Source organism: Pristiophorus japonicus, unplaced genomic scaffold (assembly GCF_044704955.1).
Source record: "Pristiophorus japonicus isolate sPriJap1 unplaced genomic scaffold, sPriJap1.hap1 HAP1_SCAFFOLD_539, whole genome shotgun sequence".
NCBI lineage: Eukaryota > Metazoa > Chordata > Chondrichthyes > Pristiophoridae > Pristiophorus > Pristiophorus japonicus.
The window spans coordinates 276,777-290,154 of record NW_027254446.1 but is presented as its reverse complement, the minus strand read 5'-3'; the positions used below and the strand labels follow the sequence as shown (position 1 = coordinate 290,154).

At 51.4% G+C, this 13,378-nt stretch overlaps 10 non-coding genes across 10 annotated transcripts; all 10 read right to left on the bottom strand.

Moving 5' to 3' along the window:
• Window positions 1-355: 355 nt before the first annotated feature.
• Window positions 356-427, bottom strand: trnam-cau (transfer RNA methionine (anticodon CAU)). Its single transcript has one exon. It is a non-coding gene; the product is annotated as a tRNA-Met (tRNA).
• Window positions 428-1,659: 1,232 nt separating this feature from the next.
• Window positions 1,660-1,731, bottom strand: trnam-cau (transfer RNA methionine (anticodon CAU)). The gene has a single exon. It is a non-coding gene; the product is annotated as a tRNA-Met (tRNA).
• A 1,232-nt stretch (window positions 1,732-2,963) lies between these two features.
• On the bottom strand, window positions 2,964-3,035 carry trnam-cau (transfer RNA methionine (anticodon CAU)). Its single transcript has one exon. It is a non-coding gene; the product is annotated as a tRNA-Met (tRNA).
• Window positions 3,036-4,267: 1,232 nt separating this feature from the next.
• On the bottom strand, window positions 4,268-4,339 carry trnam-cau (transfer RNA methionine (anticodon CAU)). Its single transcript has one exon. It is a non-coding gene; the product is annotated as a tRNA-Met (tRNA).
• A 1,232-nt stretch (window positions 4,340-5,571) lies between these two features.
• On the bottom strand, window positions 5,572-5,643 carry trnam-cau (transfer RNA methionine (anticodon CAU)). Its single transcript has one exon. It is a non-coding gene; the product is annotated as a tRNA-Met (tRNA).
• A 1,232-nt stretch (window positions 5,644-6,875) lies between these two features.
• trnam-cau (transfer RNA methionine (anticodon CAU)) lies at window positions 6,876-6,947 on the bottom strand. Its single transcript has one exon. It is a non-coding gene; the product is annotated as a tRNA-Met (tRNA).
• Window positions 6,948-8,179: 1,232 nt separating this feature from the next.
• On the bottom strand, window positions 8,180-8,251 carry trnam-cau (transfer RNA methionine (anticodon CAU)). Its single transcript has one exon. It is a non-coding gene; the product is annotated as a tRNA-Met (tRNA).
• Window positions 8,252-9,483: 1,232 nt separating this feature from the next.
• trnam-cau (transfer RNA methionine (anticodon CAU)) lies at window positions 9,484-9,555 on the bottom strand. The gene has a single exon. It is a non-coding gene; the product is annotated as a tRNA-Met (tRNA).
• A 1,232-nt stretch (window positions 9,556-10,787) lies between these two features.
• trnam-cau (transfer RNA methionine (anticodon CAU)) lies at window positions 10,788-10,859 on the bottom strand. The gene has a single exon. It is a non-coding gene; the product is annotated as a tRNA-Met (tRNA).
• A 1,232-nt stretch (window positions 10,860-12,091) lies between these two features.
• On the bottom strand, window positions 12,092-12,163 carry trnam-cau (transfer RNA methionine (anticodon CAU)). Its single transcript has one exon. It is a non-coding gene; the product is annotated as a tRNA-Met (tRNA).
• Window positions 12,164-13,378: the final 1,215 nt, after the last annotated feature.

Below are 13,378 nucleotides of genomic sequence, written 5' to 3'. Positions count from 1 at the left end.
CATCCTCTCTCGTCAACACTAACATTGTCCTTAACCAATACTGCCACCCCAACTGCTACCATTCATGTACACCCGATATCCAGCTATTTTAACGGCCCACGCCTGCCCTTTGAGCCAGATCCCAGTTATTGCCACAGCATCATAATCCGATTTGCTTGCAGATAAGCAAACTGATTTAGTAAAAGAAGAGGAAACAATAAGACTTTTAATATCAAGCTCATATTTTATGAGTGTGCTCTATCAGCCAAAGCTCCTCAAATTAATTGAAAGAGAATGATTTTGGAGATGCATCCTTGTCAAGGCTGGGATTAGTTGCAGTGCAAGTGTTGGCTGCAACCACATTAAAAGTTGCCTTTAGCAGAGGATGGTTTCGATCCATCGACCTCTGGGTTATGGGCCCAGCACGCTTCCGCTGCGCCACTCTGCTGCTGGTGTTGGAACTGATGAATTGCACCTCCTTGTGCTTGGACATGGCTGGCTGCGGTTGCGTGTGATTGACAGCTGCTCTAGTGAGCGGATTGGGCCGCGGGGTCACGTGGTGGATGGGCGTGATTAACCACTGCTCCAGTCATCACCAGAGGCAGCCCCTCGAAATCGAGGAAGACTTGCTTCCACTCTAAAAGTGAGTTCTCAGGTGGCTGTTCAGTCCAATACAGGAATTACAGTCTCTGTCACAGCTGGGGCAGACAGTGGTTAAAGGAAAGGGTGGGTGGGGAGTCTGGTTTGCCGCACGCTCCTTCCGCTGCCTGCGCTTGTTTTCTGCATGTTCTCGGCGGCGAGACTCGAGGTGCTCAGCGCCCTCCCGGATGCTCTTCCTCCACTTAGGGCGCTCTTTGGCAAGAGATTCCCAGGTGTCGGTGGGGATGTTGCACTTTATCAAGGAGGCTTTGAGGATGTCCTTGAAACGTTCCCTCTGCCCACCTGCGGCTCACTTGCCGTGTAGGATTCCTAGTAGAGCGCTTGTTTTGGGAGTCTTGTGTCGAGAATGCGGACAATGTGGCCCGCCCAATGGAGCTGGTCGAGTGTGGTCAGTGCTTCGATGCTGGGGATGTTGGCTTGATCGAGAGCACTGACGTTGAAGCGTCTATCCTCCCAGGGGATTTGCAGGATGTTGTGGTATTTCTCCAGCGATTTGAGGTGATTGCTGTATATGGTCCATGTCTCTGAGCCACCCAGGAGGCCGGATATCACTACAGCCCTGTATACCATGAGCTTGGTGCCAGATTTGAAGGCCTGATCTTGGAACACTGTCTTCCTCCGGCGGCCGAAGGCCCAACAGCCTGTATCCTGCAATATTTACAGGACATCCTCTCTCGTCAACACTAACATTGTCCTTAACCAATACTGCCACCCCAACTGCTACCATTCATGTACACCCGATATCCAGCTATTTTAACGGCCCACGCCTGCCCTTTGAGCCAGATCCCAGTTATTGCCACAGCATCATAATCCGATTTGCTTGCAGATAAGCAAACTTATTTAGTAAAAGAAGAGGAAACAATAAGACTTTTAATATCAAGCTCATATTTAATGAGTGTGCTCTATCAGCCAAAGCTCCTCAAATTAATTGAAAGAGAATGATTTTGGAGATGCATCCTTGTCAAGGCTGGGATTAGTTGCAGTGCAAGTGTTGGCTGCAACCACATTAAAAGTTGCCTTTAGCAGAGGATGGTTTCGATCCATCGACCTCTGGGTTATGGGCCCAGCACGCTTCCGCTGCGCCACTCTGCTGCTGGTGTTGGAACTGATGAATTGCACCTCCTTGTGCTTGGACATGGCTGGCTGCGGTTGCGTGTGATTGACAGCTGCTCTAGTGAGCGGATTGGGCCGCGGGGTCACGTGGTGGATGGGCGTGATTAACCACTGCTCCAGTCATCACCAGAGGCAGCCCCTCGAAATCGAGGAAGACTTGCTTCCACTCTAAAAGTGAGTTCTCAGGTGGCTGTTCAGTCCAATACAGGAATTACAGTCTCTGTCACAGCTGGGGCAGACAGTGGTTAAAGGAAAGGGTGGGTGGGGAGTCTGGTTTGCCGCACGCTCCTTCCGCTGCCTGCGCTTGTTTTCTGCATGTTCTCGGCGGCGAGACTCGAGGTGCTCAGCGCCCTCCCGGATGCTCTTCCTCCACTTAGGGCGCTCTTTGGCAAGAGATTCCCAGGTGTCGGTGGGGATGTTGCACTTTATCAAGGAGGCTTTGAGGATGTCCTTGAAACGTTCCCTCTGCCCACCTGCGGCTCACTTGCCGTGTAGGATTCCTAGTAGAGCGCTTGTTTTGGGAGTCTTGTGTCGAGAATGCGGACAATGTGGCCCGCCCAATGGAGCTGGTCGAGTGTGGTCAGTGCTTCGATGCTGGGGATGTTGGCTTGATCGAGAGCACTGACGTTGAAGCGTCTATCCTCCCAGGGGATTTGCAGGATGTTGTGGTATTTCTCCAGCGATTTGAGGTGATTGCTGTATATGGTCCATGTCTCTGAGCCACCCAGGAGGCCGGATATCACTGCAGCCCTGTATACCATGAGCTTGGTGCCAGATTTGAAGGCCTGATCTTGGAACACTGTCTTCCTCCGGCGGCCGAAGGCCCAACAGCCTGTATCCTGCAATATTTACAGGACATCCTCTCTCGTCAACACTAACATTGTCCTCAACCAATACTGCCACCCCAACTGCTACCATTCATGTACACCCGATATCCAGCTATATTTACGGCCCACGCCTGCCCTTTGAGCCAGATCCAAGTTATTGCCACAGCATCATATTCCGATTTGCTTGCAGATCAGCAAACTTATTTAGTAAAAGAAGAGGAAACAATAAGACTTTTAATATCAAGCTCATATTTTATGAGTGTGCTCTATCAGCCAAAGCTCCTCAAATTAATTGAAAGAGAATGATTTGAGAGATGCATCCTTGTCAAGGCTGGGATTAGTTGCAGTGCAAGTGTTGGCTGCAACCACATTAAAAGTTGCCTTTAGCAGAGGATGGTTTCGATCCATCGACCTCTGGGTTATGGGCCCAGCACGCTTCCGCTGCGCCACTCTGCTCCTGGTGTTGGAACTGATGAATTGCACCTCCTTGTGCTGGGACATGGCTGGCTGCGGTTGCGTGTGATTGACAGCTGCTCTAGTGAGCGGATTGGGCCGCGGGGTCACGTGGTGGATGGGCGTGATTAACCACTGCTCCAGTCATCACCAGAGGCAGTCCCTCGAAATCGAGGAAGACTTGCTTCCACTCTAAAAGTGAGTTCTCAGGTGGCTGTTCAGTCCAATACAGGAATTACAGTCTCTGTCACAGCTGGGGCAGACAGTGGTTAAAGGAAAGGGTGGGTGGGGAGTCTGGTTTGCCGCACGCTCCTTCCGCTGCCTGCGCTTGTTTTCTGCATGTTCTCGGCGGCGAGACTCGAGGTGCTCAGCGCCCTCCCGGATGCTCTTCCTCCACTTAGGGCGCTCTTTGGCAAGAGATTCCCAGGTGTCGGTGGGGATGTTGCACTTTATCAAGGAGGCTTTGAGGATGTCCTTGAAACGTTCCCTCTGCCCACCTGCGGCTCACTTGCCGTGTAGGATTCCTAGTAGAGCGCTTGTTTTGGGAGTCTTGTGTCGAGAATGCAGACAATGTGGCCCGCCCAATGGAGCTGGTCGAGTGTGGTCAGTGCTTCGATGCTGGGGATGTTGGCTTGATCGAGAGCACTGACGTTGAAGCGTCTATCCTCCCAGGGGATTTGCAGGATGTTGTGGTATTTCTCCAGCGATTTGAGGTGATTGCTGTATATGGTCCATGTCTCTGAGCCACCCAGGAGGCCGGATATCACTACAGCCCTGTATACCATGAGCTTGGTGCCAGATTTGAAGGCCTGATCTTGGAACACTGTCTTCCTCCGGCGGCCGAAGGCCCAACAGCCTGTATCCTGCAATATTTACAGGACATCCTCTCTCGTCAACACTAACATTGTCCTTAACCAATACTGCCACCCCAACTGCTACCATTCATGTACACCCGATATCCAGCTATTTTAACGGCCCACGCCTGCCCTTTGAGCCAGATCCAAGTTATTGCCACAGCATCATATTCCGATTTGCTTGCAGATCAGCAAACTTATTTAGTAAAAGAAGAGGAAACAATAAGACTTTTAATATCAAGCTCATATTTTATGAGTGTGCTCTATCAGCCAAAGCTCCTCAAATTAATTGAAAGAGAATGATTTGAGAGATGCATCCTTGTCAAGGCTGGGATTAGTTGCAGTGCAAGTGTTGGCTGCAACCACATTAAAAGTTGCCTTTAGCAGAGGATGGTTTCGATCCATCGACCTCTGGGTTATGGGCCCAGCACGCTTCCGCTGCGCCACTCTGCTGCTGGTGTTGGAACTGATGAATTGCACCTCCTTGTGCTTGGACATGGCTGGCTGCGGTTGCGTGTGATTGACAGCTGCTCTAGTGAGCGGATTGGGCCGCGGGGTCACGTGGTGGATGGGCGTGATTAACCACTGCTCCAGTCATCACCAGAGGCAGCCCCTCGAAATCGAGGAAGACTTGCTTCCACTCTAAAAGTGAGTTCTCAGGTGGCTGTTCAGTCCAATACAGGAATTACAGTCTCTGTCACAGCTGGGGCAGACAGTGGTTAAAGGAAAGGGTGGGTGGGGAGTCTGGTTTGCCGCACGCTCCTTCCGCTGCCTGCGCTTGTTTTCTGCATGTTCTCGGCGGCGAGACTCGAGGTGCTCAGCGCCCTCCCGGATGCTCTTCCTCCACTTAGGGCGCTCTTTGGCAAGAGATTCCCAGGTGTCGGTGGGGATGTTGCACTTTATCAAGGAGGCTTTGAGGATGTCCTTGAAACGTTCCCTCTGCCCACCTGCGGCTCACTTGCCGTGTAGGATTCCTAGTAGAGCGCTTGTTTTGGGAGTCTTGTGTCGAGAATGCGGACAATGTGGCCCGCCCAATGGAGCTGGTCGAGTGTGGTCAGTGCTTCGATGCTGGGGATGTTGGCTTGATCGAGAGCACTGACGTTGAAGCGTCTATCCTCCCAGGGGATTTGCAGGATGTTGTGGTATTTCTCCAGCGATTTGAGGTGATTGCTGTATATGGTCCATGTCTCTGAGCCACCCAGGAGGCCGGATATCACTGCAGCCCTGTATACCATGAGCTTGGTGCCAGATTTGAAGGCCTGATCTTGGAACACTGTCTTCCTCCGGCGGCCGAAGGCCCAACAGCCTGTATCCTGCAATATTTACAGGACATCCTCTCTCGTCAACACTAACATTGTCCTCAACCAATACTGCCACCCCAACTGCTACCATTCATGTACACCCGATATCCAGCTATATTTACGGCCCACGCCTGCCCTTTGAGCCAGATCCAAGTTATTGCCACAGCATCATATTCCGATTTGCTTGCAGATCAGCAAACTTATTTAGTAAAAGAAGAGGAAACAATAAGACTTTTAATATCAAGCTCATATTTTATGAGTGTGCTCTATCAGCCAAAGCTCCTCAAATTAATTGAAAGAGAATGATTTGAGAGATGCATCCTTGTCAAGGCTGGGATTAGTTGCAGTGCAAGTGTTGGCTGCAACCACATTAAAAGTTGCCTTTAGCAGAGGATGGTTTCGATCCATCGACCTCTGGGTTATGGGCCCAGCACGCTTCCGCTGCGCCACTCTGCTCCTGGTGTTGGAACTGATGAATTGCACCTCCTTGTGCTGGGACATGGCTGGCTGCGGTTGCGTGTGATTGACAGCTGCTCTAGTGAGCGGATTGGGCCGCGGGGTCACGTGGTGGATGGGCGTGATTAACCACTGCTCCAGTCATCACCAGAGGCAGCCCCTCGAAATCGAGGAAGACTTGCTTCCACTCTAAAAGTGAGTTCTCAGGTGGCTGTTCAGTCCAATACAGGAATTACAGTCTCTGTCACAGCTGGGGCAGACAGTGGTTAAAGGAAAGGGTGGGTGGGGAGTCTGGTTTGCCGCACGCTCCTTCCGCTGCCTGCGCTTGTTTTCTGCATGTTCTCGGCGGCGAGACTCGAGGTGCTCAGCGCCCTCCCGGATGCTCTTCCTCCACTTAGGGCGCTCTTTGGCAAGAGATTCCCAGGTGTCGGTGGGGATGTTGCACTTTATCAAGGAGGCTTTGAGGATGTCCTTGAAACGTTCCCTCTGCCCACCTGCGGCTCACTTGCCGTGTAGGATTCCTAGTAGAGCGCTTGTTTTGGGAGTCTTGTGTCGAGAATGCAGACAATGTGGCCCGCCCAATGGAGCTGGTCGAGTGTGGTCAGTGCTTCGATGCTGGGGATGTTGGCTTGATCGAGAGCACTGACGTTGAAGCGTCTATCCTCCCAGGGGATTTGCAGGATGTTGTGGTATTTCTCCAGCGATTTGAGGTGATTGCTGTATATGGTCCATGTCTCTGAGCCACCCAGGAGGCCGGATATCACTACAGCCCTGTATACCATGAGCTTGGTGCCAGATTTGAAGGCCTGATCTTGGAACACTGTCTTCCTCCGGCGGCCGAAGGCCCAACAGCCTGTATCCTGCAATATTTACAGGACATCCTCTCTCGTCAACACTAACATTGTCCTTAACCAATACTGCCACCCCAACTGCTACCATTCATGTACACCCGATATCCAGCTATTTTAACGGCCCACGCCTGCCCTTTGAGCCAGATCCCAGTTATTGCCACAGCATCATAATCCGATTTGCTTGCAGATAAGCAAACTGATTTAGTAAAAGAAGAGGAAACAATAAGACTTTTAATATCAAGCTCATATTTTATGAGTGTGCTCTATCAGCCAAAGCTCCTCAAATTAATTGAAAGAGAATGATTTTGGAGATGCATCCTTGTCAAGGCTGGGATTAGTTGCAGTGCAAGTGTTGGCTGCAACCACATTAAAAGTTGCCTTTAGCAGAGGATGGTTTCGATCCATCGACCTCTGGGTTATGGGCCCAGCACGCTTCCGCTGCGCCACTCTGCTGCTGGTGTTGGAACTGATGAATTGCACCTCCTTGTGCTTGGACATGGCTGGCTGCGGTTGCGTGTGATTGACAGCTGCTCTAGTGAGCGGATTGGGCCGCGGGGTCACGTGGTGGATGGGCGTGATTAACCACTGCTCCAGTCATCACCAGAGGCAGCCCCTCGAAATCGAGGAAGACTTGCTTCCACTCTAAAAGTGAGTTCTCAGGTGGCTGTTCAGTCCAATACAGGAATTACAGTCTCTGTCACAGCTGGGGCAGACAGTGGTTAAAGGAAAGGGTGGGTGGGGAGTCTGGTTTGCCGCACGCTCCTTCCGCTGCCTGCGCTTGTTTTCTGCATGTTCTCGGCGGCGAGACTCGAGGTGCTCAGCGCCCTCCCGGATGCTCTTCCTCCACTTAGGGCGCTCTTTGGCAAGAGATTCCCAGGTGTCGGTGGGGATGTTGCACTTTATCAAGGAGGCTTTGAGGATGTCCTTGAAACGTTCCCTCTGCCCACCTGCGGCTCACTTGCCGTGTAGGATTCCTAGTAGAGCGCTTGTTTTGGGAGTCTTGTGTCGAGAATGCGGACAATGTGGCCCGCCCAATGGAGCTGGTCGAGTGTGGTCAGTGCTTCGATGCTGGGGATGTTGGCTTGATCGAGAGCACTGACGTTGAAGCGTCTATCCTCCCAGGGGATTTGCAGGATGTTGTGGTATTTCTCCAGCGATTTGAGGTGATTGCTGTATATGGTCCATGTCTCTGAGCCACCCAGGAGGCCGGATATCACTACAGCCCTGTATACCATGAGCTTGGTGCCAGATTTGAAGGCCTGATCTTGGAACACTGTCTTCCTCCGGCGGCCGAAGGCCCAACAGCCTGTATCCTGCAATATTTACAGGACATCCTCTCTCGTCAACACTAACATTGTCCTTAACCAATACTGCCACCCCAACTGCTACCATTCATGTACACCCGATATCCAGCTATTTTAACGGCCCACGCCTGCCCTTTGAGCCAGATCCCAGTTATTGCCACAGCATCATAATCCGATTTGCTTGCAGATAAGCAAACTTATTTAGTAAAAGAAGAGGAAACAATAAGACTTTTAATATCAAGCTCATATTTAATGAGTGTGCTCTATCAGCCAAAGCTCCTCAAATTAATTGAAAGAGAATGATTTTGGAGATGCATCCTTGTCAAGGCTGGGATTAGTTGCAGTGCAAGTGTTGGCTGCAACCACATTAAAAGTTGCCTTTAGCAGAGGATGGTTTCGATCCATCGACCTCTGGGTTATGGGCCCAGCACGCTTCCGCTGCGCCACTCTGCTGCTGGTGTTGGAACTGATGAATTGCACCTCCTTGTGCTTGGACATGGCTGGCTGCGGTTGCGTGTGATTGACAGCTGCTCTAGTGAGCGGATTGGGCCGCGGGGTCACGTGGTGGATGGGCGTGATTAACCACTGCTCCAGTCATCACCAGAGGCAGCCCCTCGAAATCGAGGAAGACTTGCTTCCACTCTAAAAGTGAGTTCTCAGGTGGCTGTTCAGTCCAATACAGGAATTACAGTCTCTGTCACAGCTGGGGCAGACAGTGGTTAAAGGAAAGGGTGGGTGGGGAGTCTGGTTTGCCGCACGCTCCTTCCGCTGCCTGCGCTTGTTTTCTGCATGTTCTCGGCGGCGAGACTCGAGGTGCTCAGCGCCCTCCCGGATGCTCTTCCTCCACTTAGGGCGCTCTTTGGCAAGAGATTCCCAGGTGTCGGTGGGGATGTTGCACTTTATCAAGGAGGCTTTGAGGATGTCCTTGAAACGTTCCCTCTGCCCACCTGCGGCTCACTTGCCGTGTAGGATTCCTAGTAGAGCGCTTGTTTTGGGAGTCTTGTGTCGAGAATGCGGACAATGTGGCCCGCCCAATGGAGCTGGTCGAGTGTGGTCAGTGCTTCGATGCTGGGGATGTTGGCTTGATCGAGAGCACTGACGTTGAAGCGTCTATCCTCCCAGGGGATTTGCAGGATGTTGTGGTATTTCTCCAGCGATTTGAGGTGATTGCTGTATATGGTCCATGTCTCTGAGCCACCCAGGAGGCCGGATATCACTGCAGCCCTGTATACCATGAGCTTGGTGCCAGATTTGAAGGCCTGATCTTGGAACACTGTCTTCCTCCGGCGGCCGAAGGCCCAACAGCCTGTATCCTGCAATATTTACAGGACATCCTCTCTCGTCAACACTAACATTGTCCTCAACCAATACTGCCACCCCAACTGCTACCATTCATGTACACCCGATATCCAGCTATATTTACGGCCCACGCCTGCCCTTTGAGCCAGATCCAAGTTATTGCCACAGCATCATATTCCGATTTGCTTGCAGATCAGCAAACTTATTTAGTAAAAGAAGAGGAAACAATAAGACTTTTAATATCAAGCTCATATTTTATGAGTGTGCTCTATCAGCCAAAGCTCCTCAAATTAATTGAAAGAGAATGATTTGAGAGATGCATCCTTGTCAAGGCTGGGATTAGTTGCAGTGCAAGTGTTGGCTGCAACCACATTAAAAGTTGCCTTTAGCAGAGGATGGTTTCGATCCATCGACCTCTGGGTTATGGGCCCAGCACGCTTCCGCTGCGCCACTCTGCTCCTGGTGTTGGAACTGATGAATTGCACCTCCTTGTGCTGGGACATGGCTGGCTGCGGTTGCGTGTGATTGACAGCTGCTCTAGTGAGCGGATTGGGCCGCGGGGTCACGTGGTGGATGGGCGTGATTAACCACTGCTCCAGTCATCACCAGAGGCAGTCCCTCGAAATCGAGGAAGACTTGCTTCCACTCTAAAAGTGAGTTCTCAGGTGGCTGTTCAGTCCAATACAGGAATTACAGTCTCTGTCACAGCTGGGGCAGACAGTGGTTAAAGGAAAGGGTGGGTGGGGAGTCTGGTTTGCCGCACGCTCCTTCCGCTGCCTGCGCTTGTTTTCTGCATGTTCTCGGCGGCGAGACTCGAGGTGCTCAGCGCCCTCCCGGATGCTCTTCCTCCACTTAGGGCGCTCTTTGGCAAGAGATTCCCAGGTGTCGGTGGGGATGTTGCACTTTATCAAGGAGGCTTTGAGGATGTCCTTGAAACGTTCCCTCTGCCCACCTGCGGCTCACTTGCCGTGTAGGATTCCTAGTAGAGCGCTTGTTTTGGGAGTCTTGTGTCGAGAATGCAGACAATGTGGCCCGCCCAATGGAGCTGGTCGAGTGTGGTCAGTGCTTCGATGCTGGGGATGTTGGCTTGATCGAGAGCACTGACGTTGAAGCGTCTATCCTCCCAGGGGATTTGCAGGATGTTGTGGTATTTCTCCAGCGATTTGAGGTGATTGCTGTATATGGTCCATGTCTCTGAGCCACCCAGGAGGCCGGATATCACTACAGCCCTGTATACCATGAGCTTGGTGCCAGATTTGAAGGCCTGATCTTGGAACACTGTCTTCCTCCGGCGGCCGAAGGCCCAACAGCCTGTATCCTGCAATATTTACAGGACATCCTCTCTCGTCAACACTAACATTGTCCTTAACCAATACTGCCACCCCAACTGCTACCATTCATGTACACCCGATATCCAGCTATTTTAACGGCCCACGCCTGCCCTTTGAGCCAGATCCAAGTTATTGCCACAGCATCATATTCCGATTTGCTTGCAGATCAGCAAACTTATTTAGTAAAAGAAGAGGAAACAATAAGACTTTTAATATCAAGCTCATATTTTATGAGTGTGCTCTATCAGCCAAAGCTCCTCAAATTAATTGAAAGAGAATGATTTGAGAGATGCATCCTTGTCAAGGCTGGGATTAGTTGCAGTGCAAGTGTTGGCTGCAACCACATTAAAAGTTGCCTTTAGCAGAGGATGGTTTCGATCCATCGACCTCTGGGTTATGGGCCCAGCACGCTTCCGCTGCGCCACTCTGCTGCTGGTGTTGGAACTGATGAATTGCACCTCCTTGTGCTTGGACATGGCTGGCTGCGGTTGCGTGTGATTGACAGCTGCTCTAGTGAGCGGATTGGGCCGCGGGGTCACGTGGTGGATGGGCGTGATTAACCACTGCTCCAGTCATCACCAGAGGCAGCCCCTCGAAATCGAGGAAGACTTGCTTCCACTCTAAAAGTGAGTTCTCAGGTGGCTGTTCAGTCCAATACAGGAATTACAGTCTCTGTCACAGCTGGGGCAGACAGTGGTTAAAGGAAAGGGTGGGTGGGGAGTCTGGTTTGCCGCACGCTCCTTCCGCTGCCTGCGCTTGTTTTCTGCATGTTCTCGGCGGCGAGACTCGAGGTGCTCAGCGCCCTCCCGGATGCTCTTCCTCCACTTAGGGCGCTCTTTGGCAAGAGATTCCCAGGTGTCGGTGGGGATGTTGCACTTTATCAAGGAGGCTTTGAGGATGTCCTTGAAACGTTCCCTCTGCCCACCTGCGGCTCACTTGCCGTGTAGGATTCCTAGTAGAGCGCTTGTTTTGGGAGTCTTGTGTCGAGAATGCGGACAATGTGGCCCGCCCAATGGAGCTGGTCGAGTGTGGTCAGTGCTTCGATGCTGGGGATGTTGGCTTGATCGAGAGCACTGACGTTGAAGCGTCTATCCTCCCAGGGGATTTGCAGGATGTTGTGGTATTTCTCCAGCGATTTGAGGTGATTGCTGTATATGGTCCATGTCTCTGAGCCACCCAGGAGGCCGGATATCACTGCAGCCCTGTATACCATGAGCTTGGTGCCAGATTTGAAGGCCTGATCTTGGAACACTGTCTTCCTCCGGCGGCCGAAGGCCCAACAGCCTGTATCCTGCAATATTTACAGGACATCCTCTCTCGTCAACACTAACATTGTCCTCAACCAATACTGCCACCCCAACTGCTACCATTCATGTACACCCGATATCCAGCTATATTTACGGCCCACGCCTGCCCTTTGAGCCAGATCCAAGTTATTGCCACAGCATCATATTCCGATTTGCTTGCAGATCAGCAAACTTATTTAGTAAAAGAAGAGGAAACAATAAGACTTTTAATATCAAGCTCATATTTTATGAGTGTGCTCTATCAGCCAAAGCTCCTCAAATTAATTGAAAGAGAATGATTTGAGAGATGCATCCTTGTCAAGGCTGGGATTAGTTGCAGTGCAAGTGTTGGCTGCAACCACATTAAAAGTTGCCTTTAGCAGAGGATGGTTTCGATCCATCGACCTCTGGGTTATGGGCCCAGCACGCTTCCGCTGCGCCACTCTGCTCCTGGTGTTGGAACTGATGAATTGCACCTCCTTGTGCTGGGACATGGCTGGCTGCGGTTGCGTGTGATTGACAGCTGCTCTAGTGAGCGGATTGGGCCGCGGGGTCACGTGGTGGATGGGCGTGATTAACCACTGCTCCAGTCATCACCAGAGGCAGCCCCTCGAAATCGAGGAAGACTTGCTTCCACTCTAAAAGTGAGTTCTCAGGTGGCTGTTCAGTCCAATACAGGAATTACAGTCTCTGTCACAGCTGGGGCAGACAGTGGTTAAAGGAAAGGGTGGGTGGGGAGTCTGGTTTGCCGCACGCTCCTTCCGCTGCCTGCGCTTGTTTTCTGCATGTTCTCGGCGGCGAGACTCGAGGTGCTCAGCGCCCTCCCGGATGCTCTTCCTCCACTTAGGGCGCTCTTTGGCAAGAGATTCCCAGGTGTCGGTGGGGATGTTGCACTTTATCAAGGAGGCTTTGAGGATGTCCTTGAAACGTTCCCTCTGCCCACCTGCGGCTCACTTGCCGTGTAGGATTCCTAGTAGAGCGCTTGTTTTGGGAGTCTTGTGTCGAGAATGCAGACAATGTGGCCCGCCCAATGGAGCTGGTCGAGTGTGGTCAGTGCTTCGATGCTGGGGATGTTGGCTTGATCGAGAGCACTGACGTTGAAGCGTCTATCCTCCCAGGGGATTTGCAGGATGTTGTGGTATTTCTCCAGCGATTTGAGGTGATTGCTGTATATGGTCCATGTCTCTGAGCCACCCAGGAGGCCGGATATCACTACAGCCCTGTATACCATGAGCTTGGTGCCAGATTTGAAGGCCTGATCTTGGAACACTGTCTTCCTCCGGCGGCCGAAGGCCCAACAGCCTGTATCCTGCAATATTTACAGGACATCCTCTCTCGTCAACACTAACATTGTCCTTAACCAATACTGCCACCCCAACTGCTACCATTCATGTACACCCGATATCCAGCTATTTTAACGGCCCACGCCTGCCCTTTGAGCCAGATCCAAGTTATTGCCACAGCATCATATTCCGATTTGCTTGCAGATCAGCAAACTTATTTAGTAAAAGAAGAGGAAACAATAAGACTTTTAATATCAAGCTCATATTTTATGAGTGTGCTCTATCAGCCAAAGCTCCTCAAATTAATTGAAAGAGAATGATTTTAGAGATGCATCCTTGTCAAGGCTGGGATTAGTTGCAGTGCAAGTGTTGGCTGCAACC